The sequence below is a fragment of the Vanessa atalanta genome, unplaced genomic scaffold (genome assembly GCF_905147765.1).
Source record: "Vanessa atalanta unplaced genomic scaffold, ilVanAtal1.2, whole genome shotgun sequence".
In the NCBI taxonomy this organism is placed as follows: domain Eukaryota; kingdom Metazoa; phylum Arthropoda; class Insecta; order Lepidoptera; family Nymphalidae; genus Vanessa; species Vanessa atalanta.
The window spans coordinates 1-15,749 of NW_025919952.1; the positions used below are offsets into that span (position 1 = coordinate 1).

Genomic DNA, 15,749 nt, shown 5'->3' on the forward strand with positions numbered 1-15,749 from the left:
ATGCACCGTCGACAACGACCTTGATGCTCCGATCTGCCAAAAAACTGGTAATCCAATTGCATAATTTCCCGGGAAGCCCATAGGAAGGAAGCTTCGAAAGAAGCGCTTTGTGCCACACGCGATCGAAGGCCTTCGCTATGTCCAGACTGGCTGCTAATGCCTCCCCTTTGCTCTCAACTGCTTCCGCCCATCTATGAGTAAGGTAAACTAGAAGATCACCGGCTGAGCGACCCCGACGGAAACCGTACTGGCGGTCGCTAATCAGCTGGTACTCCTCTAGGTACCGCAGGAGCTGGCAGTTTATAATGGACTCCATTACCTTGGAGAACAATGAGGTGATGGCTATAGGCCTATAATTGGACGGGTCTGAGCGGTTGCCCTTTTTAGGGATCGGATGCACCAAAGCAGTCTTCCAGGAGTTCGGGACGACGCCGAATGCATAGGATTGCCGGAAAAGACGCGTTAAGACCGGCGCCAACTCGGGAGCACAAGTCCGTAGCACGATTGGAGGGATGCCATCGGGTCCACTCGACTTATGAATATCCAAGGAAAGAAGTGCTTTACGAACAGCACTTTGCCGGAATTTAACCTCCGGCATCGTGGTATCACACCGCGGGATTGTTGGTGGTGACTTTCCTCGGTCATCCAGAGTCGAGTTCGCTGCGAAGAGAGAGCCTAAAAGATCAGCCTTCTCCTTCGCTGTATGGGCCAATGACTCACCGTCCTTGTGCAGAGATGGTAAGGAAGGCTGACAGAAATTCCCTAAGACAGCCTTGGCGAGAGACCAGAACGCACGTGTTCCTGAAGGGAGGCGCACCAGTCTCTCGCCAAGGCTGTCAATGTACTCCGTCTTCGCCTTAGCAATCACGTTTTTGAAGGACCTAGAGGCAGAGTTATATTCCTTTCTGATTGCGCTGGTATTTACATCACGAGACGCTGATGCGTAAGCCCAGTCTTGGTAGCGTTCCCATTTTCTGCGTGAAGCCGTTTTGCAGAAACGACCAAACCAGGGCTGGGACTTGCCACCGATGGGGACCGCAGAATACGGAATGAATAGTTCCATACCCTGAAGTACCACATCGGCAACAGAGTCAGCAACAACACTCGGATCATCCGGCGAGAAACAAACCTGCCCCCATGGGTAGGATGCAAAGAAGGACCGCATCCCATCCCAATCTGCTGACCTGTAGTGCCACACTCGGCGGCAGCCCACGAAACGAGGTCGTGAGTAACGCGCAACCGGCACTGTACTTCGGACGAGACAGTGGTCCGACGAGCCCAGAGGGGGTTCGACGATAACCTGGTAGCCATCCGGATGGGAAGTCAGCAGAAGGTCCAACAGGGAAGGTGTATGATCCTCCACGTCTGGTATTCGCGTTGGCGAGGGGACTAGTTGTGTCAAATCATATGCTAAAGCGAAGTCGAGAACAGATCTACCCGCATGATCGGTAGTGCGCGATCCAAGCCATTCGGCATGGTGGGCATTAAAATCGCCAAGAATAACGATCTCTGCGGATGGGATCTGCTGCAGTACGGAATCTGTAGCCATTTGGACGTGCTCAACCAGTCGGTCGGTTTCGGCATTACCGCTATGGGACCTATAAAGGCAAGCGTAGATTCGCGGATGGTCGTCACAATTTACACGCAGCCAGATAATTGATAGGTCCTGTCCTTCAAGGCTGCCGAGGCGTCGAGAGCAGATATCATCTCTGACGTAAACGCACACCCCAGCTCGTGGTACAAAGGAATGTTCCAATTTATACCCGGGGTAGGAAAGAAAAGTCGTATCGGCAGGAGAAGATATCTGAGTCTCGGTAAGAAAGAGCAAGGCCGGCTTCGCCGTCTCAAGGTGAAAGTGGACGGCGTTCAAGTTCGAGTTGAATCCCTGGCAGCTGGCAGTTTATAATGGACTCCATTACCTTGGAGAACAATGAGGTGATGGCTATAGGCCTATAATTGGACGGGTCTGAGCGGTTGCCCTTTTTAGGGATCGGATGCACCAAAGCAGTCTTCCAGGAGTTCGGGACGACGCCGAATGCATAGGATTGCCGGAAAAGACGCGTTAAGACCGGCGCCAACTCGGGAGCACAAGTCCGTAGCACGATTGGAGGGATGCCATCGGGTCCACTCGACTTATGAATATCCAAGGAAAGAAGTGCTTTACGAACAGCACTTTGCCGGAATTTAACCTCCGGCATCGTGGTATCACACCGCGGGATTGTTGGTGGTGACTTTCCTCGGTCATCCAGAGTCGAGTTCGCTGCGAAGAGAGAGCCTAAAAGATCAGCCTTCTCCTTCGCTGTATGGGCCAATGACTCACCGTCCTTGTGCAGAGATGGTAAGGAAGGCTGACAGAAATTCCCTAAGACAGCCTTGGCGAGAGACCAGAACGCACGTGTTCCTGAAGGGAGGCGCACCAGTCTCTCGCCAAGTCTGTCAATGTACTCCGTCTTCGCCTTAGCAATCACGTTTTTGAAGGACCTAGAGGCAGAGTTATATTCCTTTCTGATTGCGCTGGTATTTACATCACGAGACGCTGATGCGTAAGCCCAGTCTTGGTAGCGTTCCCATTTTCTGCGTGAAGCCGTTTTGCAGAAACGACCAAACCAGGGCTGGGACTTGCCACCGATGGGGACCGCAGAATACGGAATGAATAGTTCCATACCCTGAAGTACCACATCGGCAACAGAGTCAGCAACAACACTCGGATCATCCGGCGAGAAACAAACCTGCCCCCATGGGTAGGATGCAAAGAAGGACCGCATCCCATCCCAATCTGCTGACCTGTAGTGCCACACTCGGCGGCAGCCCACGAAACGAGGTCGTGAGTAACGCGCAACCGGCACTGTACTTCGGACGAGACAGTGGTCCGACGAGCCCAGAGGGGGTTCGACGATAACCTGGTAGCCATCCGGATGGGAAGTCAGCAGAAGGTCCAACAGGGAAGGTGTATGATCCTCCACGTCTGGTATTCGCGTTGGCGAGGGGACTAGTTGTGTCAAATCATATGCTAAAGCGAAGTCGAGAACAGATCTACCCGCATGATCGGTAGTGCGCGATCCAAGCCATTCGGCATGGTGGGCATTAAAATCGCCAAGAATAACGATCTCTGCGGATGGGATCTGCTGCAGTACGGAATCTGTAGCCATTTGGACGTGCTCAACCAGTCGGTCGGTTTCGGCATTACCGCTATGGGACCTATAAAGGCAAGCGTAGATTCGCGGATGGTCGTCACAATTTACACGCAGCCAGATAATTGATAGGTCCTGTCCTTCAAGGCTGCCGAGGCGTCGAGAGCAGATATCATCTCTGACGTAAACGCACACCCCAGCTCGTGGTACAAAGGAATGTTCCAATTTATACCCGGGGTAGGAAAGAAAAGTCGTATCGGCAGGAGAAGATATCTGAGTCTCGGTAAGAAAGAGCAAGGCCGGCTTCGCCGTCTCAAGGTGAAAGTGGACGGCGTTCAAGTTCGAGTTGAATCCCCTTATGTTGCAGAAGTCCACAGTGAGGGTGGTAGGGGTTGCCTTATGATGCCTGCTCCGCTTGCCCCGAACAGTGGCGAGCGCAAAATTGCCCCCCCCAGAATTCGGAGGGCAGCCTGGGCATCTCTGCTCAGGTGGTGTATGTCCTGAGCATGGATGCCCAGAGAGGGATTCTCCACCGCAGTCGCTGATGGTACCCTCCTGGGGTAATGTAACCAAATTCTGCACAACCATCATGTTTAGGAGGGGGGGGGGGGTATCGGTCCTCCGGGACTCTCACATACCAGACGAAACGCGGTAACATAGCTACCACTTCACGCCGATTTAAGGTGAGAGAGTGGTACTTCCCCGGGCGTGCCGGCCCATTCGGCTGCAACCCGAAGGTATGCAGTGTGGCACTACCACTTACAATGTATGTTTTGTACCGATGCAGATATTTGTCAGGTCTGGGTTGATTATGTATGCACTTTAAGCAGTCACTCATTTATATCTTGTGACGTCACTATAACTAGAGATAAATTTACACCAAAAACATTTTTTTACAGGGACATTACATCTATAGATCCAAGTGAATTAGACAAATGTCTGGCACTTGTGAACTGGGACTGCATTGCCGGACTTCAATGCGTAGATGATATGGTAGGGCAATTTAATACAGAGATTCGACGCATTTATGACACACTTGCACCTCTAAAATCCTTGCACTCTAAGTTCCGTCATTATCCCTGGATCACATCTATTATTAAGTTTATGATGAGACTACGGGATATTGCGCATATAAGAGCACGTAAAAGTAAAATAGACGCGCACATTAATTATTATAAAGATTTGAAAAATATAGTTCGTGTTTCAATTAAAAATGAAAAAAAGGCTTATTTCGAAACTTTTATTAATCAAAATTTAAAAAATGCAAAAATTCTTTGGAAACACATTAAATATAATGTTAACATCAATAGAAAAGGTGATCTGATTCTACCAGAACAGTTACGTGACCCAAATGAAGTTAATAATTTTTTCCTTGCAATTCCCGGTAGTCTAAATGCGGATCGATTAGTTATTGAATATTTTCAACGCAATAAATTTAGTGACGCAAGCTTTTACTTGAAAACAGTTACAGAATCCGAAATTTTTAAAATTATTAAAACATTAACTTCTAATGCAATCGGGGCAGATGGGATCTCTCTGGACATGATATTACCAACCCTGCAATACACAATAAAGGTAATTACTGCAATCGTCAACTCCTCCATATTAACATCCAAATTCCCAGATCTTTGGTGCAAAGCTATTGTAAGACCTATACCTAAGATCGACACGCCCTTAGAATTTAAAGATTTACGTCCAATAAGCATTCTACCATGTTTGTCCAAGATTCTTGAAAAAGTTGTATGCAATCAACTAAGAGACTTTTTGGAGTTAAATAAAATTTTGCCAGATAAACAATCAGGATTTAGGAAAAATCGAGGGACTACGACTGCTTTAGCAGACGTTGTCGATGATATCCTATCTGCTCGAGACAGGGGCGAGGGTACTATACTAGTACTCCTAGACTACTCTCGTGCGTTTGACACCATAAACATTCCATTGTTGATATCAAAGCTGTCATATTATGGGTTCGACGACAAAACTGTACAATGGTTTGCGAGTTATATGTGTTGCCGCAGCCAATACGTAGAGATTAAGTCAGAAGATGGGAGTGTTGCTAAATCAGACATAAGGCATGTAACTAGAGGAGTACCACAAGGCTCTATTTTAGGACCAATTTTATTTACGATTTATACAACTGATATTGTAAAACAAATTAATCACTGCAACTATCACTTGTATGCTGATGATCTGCAGTTGTATATTTCTTTTAAGCCATGTAAGGTACAAGCAGCTTTGCAACAACTCAACAAAGATTTGGATCGTATAGCCCGTTGGTCAATTTCAAACACGCTAGAAATGAACGCTAACAAAACTAAATACATGATACTTGGTAGAGAGCGGCAAATTCAAATTATTAGTAATTGTGATCCAAATATTGATATAAAAGGTGTACGTATACAAAGGGTGACTGAAGCGCGCAACCTAGGTGTTCTATTTGACGAGGAACTTCGTTTTGAAAGCATGTAAATAATATTGCCAAAAACTGTTTTTATAGGTTAAAAATTCTTTATAATATTAGAGACTCCATTTCTACCAAAGTACGCATTAGACTTTGTGAGGCGTTAGTTCTTTCTAAATTTAATTATGCAGATGTAGTTATAGGGCCCCGTTTACTTGAACGTACAAAAAAAATCATCCAACGAGTCCAGAACGCCTGCGCTCGCTACTGCTTTAAAATACCGCCACGTACACATATCACACCATATTTAAATAATGCTAACATCTTAAAAATGAATTATCGTATGCAATTACATTTCGCTACGTTACTTTTTGGCACTATAAAATACCAGGTTCCACCTTACCTCTATCATAAATTACAGTGGTTAGGAAATAATGATAGTGAGCATGTCACTAGAGCGTCATTGATAAAACTTAGAATGCCAATACATAGAACGGTGAGTTTCCGAGGAAGCTTTAGGTTCTGCGCCACTAGGTGCTGGAATGACCTGCCTCCTCCTCTTCGTAACCTGAAAACAATAACAAATTTCAGACATAAATATAAATTATTTTTATTAGAAAAACAAAAAGATTGTAGTTAATTATTGCCTATTATTATTAATCAAAATGTTATATAATTCATATATGTATTTGTTAATTTATTTAATTTGGTTCTCTAACAATGAGTATGTGTAACAATAACGTATGTATTTGTATCTATATATGTGTGTATGTATATATACATATATAATTATTACATATTTTTAAAGATCTAATTACGCGAACCTGTCTGTTTGCGGCACGAAAGCAATAGGCTAGGTCTGGTCAGCGCTTGGGGAACTCATCCCTTGACCTTGGCTTCCTCGTACACTTCCACTGTTTTAACCGCCCGTTTTTTACTGTAACCGTCTATCCTCCTTTGCTTGTATGTAACTTTTAAATCCCTAACCTAAAAAAAAAGAAGGCAAGATAAATTACTTATGTCTAGAATATTAATCATTGACCAAGTCAATATGTGTGTAAACACAACAATGAATACTATATATACAATTTCTTACCTGATATTGTTCTGTCCAATTTTAACCTTGAATCAATAAGTTAATTGTGTCACTATTTACATTTGTTGTAATGTTCGTGAATGTGGGACAAGCGAGCGGCGCGCGGGAAATACGGTGTTTGCTGTCAGACGCTGCATTCATACTTAATAAAACCCAATATCGCTTATGCCGTCCTCCCGCGCGCCCCGATACGCCCCGCGCCGCTGAGCGCTGGCGCGACAATTAAACATAATTTTTTGTCCTTAGTTCTTTATATTATATAAATTTACTTTCTATGTTTGGTTCCTTCATGTTCAATTTTTATAAATTTATATTGTTTTTTTTTCCTTTTAAATTATATCTTTTATCTGCAACGGCTGTCAGTAATGACATTAGGAGGCCACTGAAAATCAGTGTAGAAGCTAACATGTTTCTACGTATACTGAGTGGTCTCCTTTTGGCTGAATTACACTGCTGCGCACTTATACATACCTACTACTATTTCTTTTCTAAGTAATTTTTGTTTATTTGTTATTTTTTTTCTTTTTTTTTTCTCTTTTGTTTTTCATTTTTTGTTTTGTGTATAATTTTTGTATTACATATAATAAGTGTCTTTTTGTTCTGTTTTAATTACTATACATTTTGTGTCTGTAGTAGTGTAATTTATTCAGCCAATAAAGATTATTATTATTATTATTATTATTATATCTAGAGTGCCTCTAACCAAGCGGTGATCACTACCGGTATTAAACCTGTTGATCACTGAGACATCTCTAAATATGTGCCTTTTATTCGAAATGATAAAGTCTATCTCGTTCCTTGTCACGTTATCGGGGCTTCGCCAGGTCCACTTCCTCTGGGGCTTCTTTTCAAAGAAAGAATTCATCAAAAAGAGCCCCTGCGCTTCGAGAAAGTTTACCAGCATTTGCCCCCTGTGATTTCTGCAGCCCAAGCCGTAAGGTCCGACTTTCGATTCACCTCTATCTTGTACTCCCACTTTAGCATTAAAGTCTCCCATAACAACATTGCAGTGGGCCTTCGAGGTGTTGTTGAGGGCCTTTGCGATGTCCTCGTACATCGCTTCTACCACATCATCAGAGTATGCCGAAGTTGGCGCATATACCTGTACGATCTTCAGGGAGAACCTGTCGGAAAGTTTTAGGACAAGGTACGCTACCCGGTTCGACACACTACTGATTTCTACAATGCTGCTAATGAGATCCTTTTTGACCAGAAAACCGACACCACCCTGGGAGAGTTTATCACCTTCGCGGAAGTAGAGTAAGTTACCGGACTCTAGAGTTATCGTGTCCTCCCCCTGTCTTCGGACTTCAGATAACCCCAGTATATGCCAGTTTATATGACTTCACTGTACTTCTAATTCGGCGAGGTGATGGTCCAGCCTTATCGAGCGTCCATTATACGTTGCCATATGTAGTCGTCTTTTATGGTAGCCTGCCATGAACCGGTGATTCTTTGCACCCCCTGCCCTGCCGATACCGCGACCGCTACCTTGGTCGGGCCAAGCGGGCTTGCCGGTAACTGGGGGCCTTTTTTTAATTCTTTAGTGTAATCATTTTAAAATAAAATAAATATATTATTCAGACTATCAGTGTATCAATCCTTTATTTGTAGCAGCTAAGCTATTCATTAATATTTGGTGCAGACAACATTAAAGTAACAAGTTACCATGCATTGATCTGATTGAACTTCAATGCGTCTCTCGCGTCAATCGCGTATCTAATATTTTCTGTGATTAGCATAATTTTATATAAATTTGACAAAACTAGCAATATATATATATATTTTTATTAGTTATTTAATATTTGAGAATGACGAAGGTGGAAATGATGACTTTATTTTATTTTCTTAATGACGACTCTCGGGTCGAGTGCCATAAAACGAAATTTACACATTTATTTCTACCATGTGTGGCTTTACGTGTATGTATGAATACTTTATAATAATATTCTTTGAATCTTGGAATTTTGTTTATTTATATTTTACATATTTAAACTAAATATGTATTTAAATAATGTATATGCTACAAAACCATATTTTTACGTCACAATTACTTACATTAGCAGCCTGTAAATTTTCCACTGCTGGGCTAAGCCATCCTCTATTTGAGGAATACTTTTGAGGAATACTTAATACTTTACTTTATACTAAACGTTTTTAAATTTTTAGACTTGTGTTTTAAAGCCGTGATGTGAGTTTTTTTACAATCGTAATTGTTAGGTGGATAAATATTAAGAGTCTTATTTATTTTATCATATAACATGGGAGCGACGTAACATTGAAATTTATTAATAAATTTAGTTTTATAAAGAATAGTTGTACAAACTTAATCTTTTCGTTTGTTTTGTGTTGAACTCGTATCAGTGGAAGTTTTTTATGTTAAGCTATTGCACTAGAAGAAAGCTAATGATAATCTCTTTCCAATAAATTTTCAAGACCCCAATACATTGTATCTATCAGTCGCGTATTAATTTCATATTGTAATCCATTTTTTTTTGCCGTAATCAATATAAAAGTGATCAAGACGTCGTGGAAATAAGCTTTGTCCAAATATTCTTGTTTCTCTAACAAACCAAAGGTTTAGATTAAAATCAAAACTTACTTTATTTCGGGTTGTTCTTCGCAAGGTTAATTCGGTACAAAGCTACTACAGGTTCCGAAATGCAGTAGTTTTTTTTCCATCAATCAAAAATCTAACAAGGCGTGATAATCATATACATTTGTATATCCTGTATGAACTCCAAGCTCTGCTATCACTCGCTTGATAAAACTGAATGGCTCACTTTGTCAAATGCTTTACTGAAGTCTGTGTACATTGCTTCAGATGGTACGCGTGTTTTAATGTATTAATTTATTTTTAATTTCTATCGTGCTCAGTGGTGAAAAAAACTTCGTAAAAGAAACTTATCTCAGTCCAGGCTGTTTCACGATGCTGGTGGTTATAAGAACGTGTTCGGTACCAACCTCCATTCGGGCATCCCCGAAGACCAAACTCTCAATAATAGTGTTCACAAGTGCTATATAATAAATAAACTATACAGTGTGAACGTTGGAGCTATTCGTTCAAAGTCAATTTCAATTGTAGTAACTATAATATTCCCCTATAAACATTGCTGGGTGTAGTATCTCTAATTATAATTAATTAATAATAAATAATAAATTAATAAGAACGAATTTTAACAAGAAACTAATATAAATTTGATTTATGTCTTTTGGTGGTTGAATTCAGAGGAAGCGCATCAAAAGATTGCTCGAAGGGAGCTGTGTGTTATAGTAATGACAAGATTTTATTTTTATAAATATTGCGATTTATTAAATGGCTCGAGCGTAATTTCGGATGCAGAATCTATACGACTGTGTTTTAGGTATTTAAATAAACTATTAACAAGACATACATTTGTAAAGCAAAGTAATGATTATGAAAGTTTAAAGCTCTTTAATAACACATTGACCATTTCCGTACTCAAAAATCCCAACCAGAAGTACAACATTCACGTTTGAGTTCTAGTATGAAGGTACTGTGTTACTGCAATCGGAACGAAAATGTCGAAGTCGGCGACAACGCTAGGACGCAGACGATATATCAATGTAAGCGACGTGGACGACGACAATGCTATCGACATTGTCATCGACATGATCGCTTTCAATATTTGATTACTTTGTACACGGCAACTGTTTATATACGAACGTTTTGCAATGCTGATGCAATTGACGACGCTAATCAATAATTATTTATCAAAAGTACTGGATTTGATAACAGAGTAGAGCGGATTGCTTGATATAAAATTTATGTTTAGTTTTCACGTATTAACGTTAGGTTCTTTGTTACTGCTATTGGAACGAACATGACGGAGTCGGCGACGAACCTAATACATTTCTGCTGGAATGTCATCGGCGTCGTCAACGATTCTGTTACTGCGCTTAACACCTTCCAATTCGTTGTTAGTGTTTTCATGTGTTATTTTATATAATAAATAAACTATACAGTGTTAGCGTTGGACCTTTTTAGGACCTATTCGTTCAAAGTCAATTTCAATTTAAGTAATTGATTTACATGTAAAATGGTGATAGTATACTCGACTCGGCTATGTAACATAAATGAACTCAATTTATTTAAGTTTATTAACAAAGCTTAAAACGAATAATGCACGAATAAAACAGTTTAACAAGAAACTAATTAATGTTATTTAGGCCATCTGGTGGTTTAATTCAGAGGAAGTGCATCACAAGTATGCGCGAAGTGTGCCGTGTATTAGTAATGACAACATTGTATTTTTGTTGATATTTGAATTTATTCACTGCCTAGAAGCAATACGACTGTGTTTAAGGCATTCAAGGACAAGACACCGATTTTTAAGGCAATGTAATAATTATGAAAGTTTATAGCTTTTTAAAAACTCATTGACCATTTCCGAACTCGAGAATCCCAACCAGGAACACTACAATCAAGTTTAGTTTTTAGTATGTAGTTACTGTGTTACTGAAATCCGAACGATAACACCGAAGTCGGCGACAACGCTAGGACGCAGACGTTATCAATTAACGACGTCGACGACGTCAATGTTATCGTCGTAGACATAAACGTTTGATTTCTTTGTAGAAAGCAACCATTGTATTGTAATTGCTGTGTTTCAATTCAAACGATAAAAATTATGTGTGGTTTCCCGTAATTGAAGAAACGTACATGTTAATTTTGCTTAGAAGCCATTTTTGTCACCATGCTTAGTGTGTTTCTTGTACTCTGAATCCTGAAATAAATAAAAAATGAGCACATTTCTCTTGTTCTACCATGATATAAAGTTAATACGTGACTACCATTATCGCGTTAAACTAAGAATAATATAGATAATATGCTATCGTGTGCGAATGCGACACTAGCGTATGTGAGAACGGGATGGATGTATGCTTTGTATACTGTCACCTTATATCCGAGGGACACTTTACTTTGCTTGAATAGCATCGAATATAGTCTACTTAGAGCAAAGAATGCTTTGTTCCTTGTGCTATTGATATGAGGTTTGATAAACCATACAAAAATACAATGAAAAAGAATATAAAAAAATTGACGTGAAAATCATCGAATATATTATCCAGCTAGCTATCTACATGTCTAATTAAATATAAGTCGATATAAACGTCAACGACAGTTAACGTGACCGGAAATGACTCATAGTTGTAACGAAACTGGATTTCAGTTTTGATCGAAATTGGAATCCAGTTACGTGCAAAATTCGTGAATCGGAGCCATCGCGTATTTGAATATGCACATGAAGGTGAACATGCGACCATTCTTGTAACCGAACCAGCCACTTGTGGACCGTCCGCGAATGGAACTTTTTATTATCAGCACCAAATAGTTATCGCTACTCTTATAGAACTTTTATTGATTTCTTAGTATATTATAATATAAATAAAGGGTCCGTGACCACTTCGTTGGTCTGTAAACATTTAATTCTGCTTAAATATATTTACTAAACTAACTGCCCCTCACAGTATGGGTTGTCATCGTGAGCACTTTCAACAGTTCCAAAGAAGAAATACAAACCTAGATACTTCTACAAATACATCCACGCTGCATTTTGCAGTGAGGCGTTACATCTATAACTGTAATTTTAAGAACCTTGGTGAAAGTATAGATGAATGTAATTGAAACAAGTAATAATTACTTACATAATTTGTGTTTTTATTTTTCCTAAAATATAATAAATACACGTGTTACATACATTCATTTTTATATTTACATTAAATAAAAAATACTTAATAGTTTTAGTTGTAGCTTCACTTAATATAGTTTGTTAAATGTCGATTCAAAAGTCTTACCCAGTAATTGAAACGGTGTAAATAACAATAACATAGTATTCTATTAAGCAATGAGAGTTCTTTTCAAGTTGATTATATATTGAAGTGCGCGGTAAATATTTTTTTATAATTAGATATTACTTATAAAATTATGCATTACATTTTGAACTCATTCCAAATTAGATTTAATTTTATAAAATATAAAATCATGAAATAAAAGAAGACATGATATAAAAGAGACGAATGCACTCTGAAGTCAATTTATTGTTTGAATTAATTAAAAGGAAACCAGTTCAATGCATGGTAACTTGTTTCTTGGATGTTGTCTGCACTAAATTATTAAGAATAGCTTAGCTACTCCAACTAACGGATCGAGACACTGATAGCCTGAAAATAGAATAAATATATCACTAATAGCCTGAAAGATATATTTATTTTATTTTAAATTGATTACACTGGAGAATAACAGTTAATTCAGAATACTATGCACGACCTTCGTCATATCTATAAGGCAGTCATGAACATAACAAAACAAGGGAAGTATTTTGATTATGTGTTTGAAAATACGCATATAATTCATAATAAATTACACTTATGTATGTATTCTGTTCTCTAACTTAATCTATTTTAACTTCATATTATGATAATGATAAAAAATATATTTTTTTACATAATTATTATTTATTTTTAATGTAATTAAATAACGTGTTAGTGCGTGTGCCATTTAAAAACTAATTTTAATTTCAGACTGACATTGTGTTTATATTGTATATTTGTAAATATATTTAAAACATATTATTATTTATTTCTTCTTAACACAAATACTTATTAACTTTTTTTATCAAAACACGTTCGTTAAAAATAAGGCTACTTGCAGATAAATTCCACCGCACAATTATGATGGAAGGCTTCGATATGCATAGAACCGACAGTTTTGCCGATGTAATAACATCGACGTGAGCGCTACATTCACGTTTAGTTGATAATCTGTAGGAACAGTGTTACTGCAATTGGAACGAAATCGTCGAAGTCGGCGACAACGCTAGGACGATATATCAATGCTAACGACGTGGACGACGTCCACGTTATCGATATCGACAACGACACGATCGCCTTCAATATTTGATTACTTTGTACAAAGCAAACCTTTTAAGATAAAGTGATATTGTTGTCATATAGATTGAACTACGCTTGAATCCACTTTACATTCAAATTTAAATGGAAAAATATAACATAATACAACGATGGACTCATAAACTGCATCAAAGTTCAGGATTACTTTCGAATTTATATTCTTTAATGAGTATGCAAACTTATTTTTTTAAACTTAACATAAATATCGAGATTGAACATTAATTATAAAAAAAAAAACTAATTTACAAGTAGAACTGCAGTAAAAAACAATAGCCGGGAAAATAAAATTAGTTAGTGTTAGTTAGTTTCTATTTGCTTTTTCCGGCTTAGGATGAATGTTTTTTAATGCAGTTGGACACCTAATCATTTATAATAATGTTATCTATCGATAAGACTATCGCCGCTTTGTATATTGAACAAGACGTGAAATCACTGAGTGGACAATATTGTGTTTATGTGATAGCGGCGAATAAAAGTAATTTATCCATTTCACAGTAAATTTTTGATGTTAACAACAAATTGTCACGAACCGTCTCGTGACTCGTCAGACGACTGGACCTCTTTAGGTCCAGCCCACAGAGCAAGCCAGATTTCGATCAGGCTACATCTTTCGGCACCTGAGCCCATAATCATAGTCTTCGGCAGATTGCCAGTCTCGCGCACATTGGGTCTCAAGTGTACAGTTCCAAGGTACAGTAGTGGATTACGATAGGTTGATTGTTGTTTGATTGGTTCAAGTTCGGATATAAATTATAAAAGCATATTGAATAAGCTTTTTTTTTTCTTTGTTAAAGAAAGAAAATATTACTGGTCTTTGCTATGTTGGTAAAACAAAAATTTTTTGGCGACCAATTCTGCTCAAATACGAAAGTTTTAGCGATGCTGATGTAATTGACGATACAATTTGCATCAAATCAAATCAAATCAAATCAAAATATGCTTTATTCAAGTCGGCTTATACAAACACTTTTGAATAGTCAACTATATTAAAAGAACTACCAACGGTTCGGAATTTAGATTCTACCGAGAAGAACCGCCAAGAAACACTTGTATCTTGTATCGAATATCATGTTGAGTTGATAATATGTAGGAACAGTGCTATGGCAATTGAAACGAAAACGTCGAAGTCGGCGACAACGCTAGGACGCAGACGATATATCAATGTAAGGGACGTGGACGACGACAATGTTATCGACATTGTCATCGACATGATCGCTTTCAATATTTGATTACTTTGTACACGGCAACTGTTTATATACGAACGTTTTGCAATGCTGATGCAATTGACGACGCTAATCAATAATTATTTATCAAAAGTACTGGATTTGATAACAGAGTAGAGCGGATTGCTTGATATAACATTTACGTTAAGTTTTCACGTATTAACGTTAGGTTCTTTGTTACTGCTATTGGAACGGACATGACGGAGTCGGCGACAAAGCTAGGACGCAGACGATATAGCAATGCTAACGACGTGTATCTATATCTATATCTATTCTATATATCTATATATCTATATATCTATATATCTATATATCTATATATCTATATATCTATTATAAAGTGGTACGGTTTGTGAGTTTGAGAGGTTGTAGAGGGTTATCTTTGGATCTACTGAGCCTATTTAAAAAAATATTTTACCAATAGGAAGTCACGTTATTAGTGAGTATTATAGACTATATTAACCGGAAAATAAAACGACTTTACGTTGCAGGCAGATTTGCAAATGACGTCGAAAGTCAAGTCAAAACCTTCATTAAATATAGAAACAAAAAAAGTCTGGAATTAAGTATTATTGATGGTGAAGAATAAAAGTCATTTGTCAAAATTAATAATAAAATTGTATTTACAACACAAAAAATTGAGAGATATACTTATGTATGTACATATATATAGTATGTTCTGACACCAAATGTGAAAACATTTTAGAGTTCACGAGGATGTTCTGAAACATTGCCAAAATCACCTTTTTCTATACGTCCAAGTATTTCCTTCTATCGCGATATTCAAGTAGATTTGAGATCTCCAGACAGCATGGATATTTATTGTATGGACGTGAATATGACACTAGTAGGAATACTGGATTTCTTGATCGAGAAACACTCCTTTGTTTAAATCTATTATACACTTATGATCATTTAAGAAGTCTAGCCCCTAAATCAGTTAGCTGTCAAGATACCACCATAAT

General features: G+C 38.6%; 1 long non-coding RNA gene across 1 annotated transcript; it reads right to left on the bottom strand.

The window, feature by feature from the left end:
* Positions 1-4,011: 4,011 nt before the first annotated feature.
* LOC125076429 lies at positions 4,012-6,817 on the bottom strand. The gene is made up of 3 exons (XR_007120392.1): positions 6,629-6,817; positions 6,357-6,519; positions 4,012-6,100 (listed from the first exon to the last, which is right to left on the bottom strand). It is a non-coding gene; the product is annotated as an uncharacterized LOC125076429 (long non-coding RNA).
* Between the last annotated feature and the right edge of the window lie 8,932 nt (positions 6,818-15,749).